At 44.6% G+C, this 3,573-nt stretch overlaps 1 protein-coding gene across 1 annotated transcript in view; it reads right to left on the bottom strand.

The window, feature by feature from the left end:
• LOC106812532 (serine/threonine-protein phosphatase 2A regulatory subunit B'' subunit beta-like) overlaps nucleotides 1–3,573 on the bottom strand; it is a 62,475-nt gene that overhangs the window by 57,981 nt on the left and 921 nt on the right. The window lies entirely within an intron of this gene.

Raw genomic sequence — 3,573 nt, 5'->3', positions numbered from 1 at the left:
GGAGCGAGAACGGAGAGGGAGAGCGGAGGAGGAGAGGAGGAGGATAGAGGCGGGGGGGAGGAGAGAGAGAGAGAGAGGAGGGAGACGGGGGAGAGGACGAGAAAGGAGAGAGAGAGAGAGACTGAGCGGGCGGAGGGAGATGATGAGAGGGAAAAGAGAGTTGTGGAGATGAGGGGGAAGAGAGAGAGAGAGAGATGACGAGAGAAGAGCGACGAGAGAGAAGAGAGTGAGAGAGAAGAGAGCATGATGGGGGGAGAGAGAGAGAGAGAGAGCAGGAGACAGAGAGACGAGAGAGATCGACGCGCGCGGGCCGAGAGAGCAGAGTCGAGCAGAGGAGAGGGGGTGGATTGAGAGGAGAAGAGCGAGAGAGAGATGAGTCGGGGAGAGAGAGAAAGAGACGAGATGAGAGAGCGAGCAGAGGTAGAGAGGAGAAAGCAGAGAGAGAGCAGAGAGAGAGAGAGAGAGAGAGCAGAGAGAGAGAGAGAGACGACGAGGAGCAGAGTGGAGGTTTAGGTGGTGTGGAGTATCGGCGTAAGATGGCTACGCAAGTTAGTGGGCGTTAATGGCCAGAGGAAGCTGGATTAAGACTTAAGCTGTCGCTTCCTATTAGATACACAAATCTTCAACATACTGCGCCCCCTCTCTCTCCTTCTCTCTCTCTTCATCCGTCTCTCTCCTCCACTCTCTCAGATCTCTCTCCTCTCTCGTCAATCTCTCTCCTTAGCTATTCTCTCTCCTCTCGTCTCGACTGCTCGGTGCAATCGTTTCTCTAATGTCTGCTCGTGTCTCCCAAAACCAAAAACATAACTACTCTCACATCTCTCTCTCTAACATTACTCTAACAAACCCCCCCACATCAATCTCCTCATCATAAACTCCTCGCTCTCCCCCTCTCTCTCTCTCTCTCTCTCTCTCCCTCTCTCTCTCTCTCTCTCTCTCTCTCTCTCTCTCTCTCTCTCTCTCTCTCTCTCTCTCTCTCTCTCTCTCTCTCTCCCTTTCTCTTTCTCTCTCTGAGTCTCTCTTCCTCTTTCTCGTTCGCTCATATTTTATTTCTGTCTCTCCACCTGTTGTAGGAAAGCGCCGGCTTCACAGATAGTACATGTATATTAGTTCGCGGCACGGACGCAATCACAATAAATCATTCCATGACGTGTAATGGTGATTCCGCCTTGATGTCCACCTGCCCCGTCTGTGGGGACCAGATTTGTTGACGCCAAACTCGCAGGTAGAGAACGACTCGGCTCTCCCCCTTTCGGCAGATCGGTCCAGTTTTCGCCTAGCTCCTACTTCCTATTCCACCTCTACTTTTCCGCTCTACCGTCGACCTCACACCTTCACCCCGCCGAGCGTCTAGACTGTCAACCTCCTCGCTAAGGTACGAGATCACTTGTATTCGATTACTTATTTTCTGTGTGTAGGCATCTGTATAGTTTCGTAGAGTTGTGTTTGTTTAGACGGTTAATGTGCAAGCCGTGATGAAGACGACTATTCTGTGGTTTAATAGAACAAACGACGAGTAGCGTTATAACACTGTGTTCGTGTTATCTATCGTGGAATCTATCGACGCAACCTGATACTACCCTTAAGGAACGGGTGCCACTACCGCACCTGCTAAACCCTAGAACCTGGGATCGGGAAGTGAAACGCTTCCTTAGACCTCTCAACTTCTCTATCTCAGGCCTGTGCGTTCTTGTTTCGCGTCAGGGGCCTTCGCTCATTTTGACATTTGCTGCACAACAGTTTCTGCTACATCTTCTGCTGGTTCAGTTAGCCGGTGCTTTTATACATGCATTAAAGTGAAGAGTAAATTGTGATACTGGTACACATTTGGCTGGGTGCGCGTACGTATGCATGCATGCGTGGCCGCCTGTAGGAGTAAGCTTGTATGGTGGTACACCCCACAGGCACTTCAAGTCTTGGAGCGTTTCAATAAAATATAATGCTAAATAAATACGAAATCTATTTACTACCAAAGTCTTAATGTTTCTATAGTCTCTTTCACCTATTATTGCTGACAATTTCCTGCAAATGCCGTCCAAATGCTCATCTGCAACAAACGCTGGCTGCCGCTGCACACTGACACATAACTAGATATTTATTGAAACGCTCCAAGTGCCTGTAGTACACCCGACCTATCCAGTTCAGAGATTTATTGATCCTTGGTTATAACTGCTAATCTGGCAGCATCGTAAGCTGCTTACCAGGTGCTCTAAACGCCACAAACTGCGCGTTTTCTGTGAAAGCATTTTCCAGGTGCAGACATTCAGACATGCAACAGACAGTTTCATTCCGATTGAGTTGTTTTTCATTTTTAGGGGGGTGCGAATATGTTACTGTCCGCATGCAATGGTAGTTCTAGGTCGGTGGTGTACGTGAGGATGTAGTATGCCTGTCAGGCTGTCATAAATAAAAAGCTGCAACATTAGCTTGTAAGGGAAGGATGTAATAATAACTAAGATGTGAAAGGCGCGTATGCATAAATTAGTGTTACCAATATACTAAAAAATATGTATCAAAAAGATGTAATCAAAATGGTTTCATTTATTATGCATGACCCTATGTAATATTCTGTTTAATTTATTTCACTTAAATCTTTTAATAAGGTAAACACAATCTCAAGAGCTAATAATACAGGTGTTATTAGCTCTTGATAATATAATTATATATAATATGAGTATATATATAGTAGTATATCATATGTGGGCTATTCCAGCACGAATAACGTTATATTCTGAGCATTCTGATTATTTCAAGTGACATATTTGTGCATCCTAGATACTGGTTCTTTATGTTGTGGGCAATCATACTGGAATCAACATCTTCTTGTTGGCAGACGTGAATGTTAAAACAATATCTGGAAAACGGTCCCCTAGTAAATCTAGCACCTCGGTTACACAAACACCTCTATCACCCCATGCATGTGAATGCTTAGAAGTATTTAAAGTTAAAAATGCCAACTTGTCATAATCTAGGGGGAAGGGGTCTGGGGTTATATATATGCTCTTCCACAGATTTCAAAACAGATTCAGCTACAAAATGGTACGTTTTAAAATTAATGCATTCGGTAATCCTGTTTTCTTACATAAATCTAAAACTAATAGAAGGGTAAACGCTTGAAAATATTTACAATATGATTACAATCCACTTGTAGATATTGATATAGACTTTGACGTATTGAGCTATTATTTAAAACAATTCCATATTTTAATTTCTTTTGGGCCATGGAATTGCCCATGTTTAGATGTGGCAGCCCTGGGTGCGTGTATGCCTGCATATACGTAAGTTCGTACGTGTCTGTAACACTCACCTTCTTGATATGTTACTAGAGCATATATATATATATGCAAAATCTGGCATTGTAAACGCTCAGAAAAATCCACAGTCTAGCTGATTGAGTAGCAATTCGCTACCCTTCCTATTACGTTCCTGTGATCGACAACACTGTATCGGGTGCATCGATGTAACCACGCGCTGTGGCCCCCTAGTCAACGTAGCTGTATTCGTGCTCATTGTTGCGGTCCTAGTCAACGTAGCTGTATTCGTGCTCATTGTTGCGGTCCTAGTCAACGTAGC

The sequence above is a fragment of the Priapulus caudatus genome, unplaced genomic scaffold (assembly GCF_000485595.1).
Source record: "Priapulus caudatus unplaced genomic scaffold, Priapulus_caudatus-5.0.1 Scaffold21, whole genome shotgun sequence".
Classification (NCBI taxonomy): Eukaryota; Metazoa; Priapulida; class Priapulimorpha; order Priapulimorphida; family Priapulidae; genus Priapulus; species Priapulus caudatus.
Note: the sequence above shows the minus strand (reverse complement) of the source record. Positions and strands in the feature narration are given on the sequence as shown.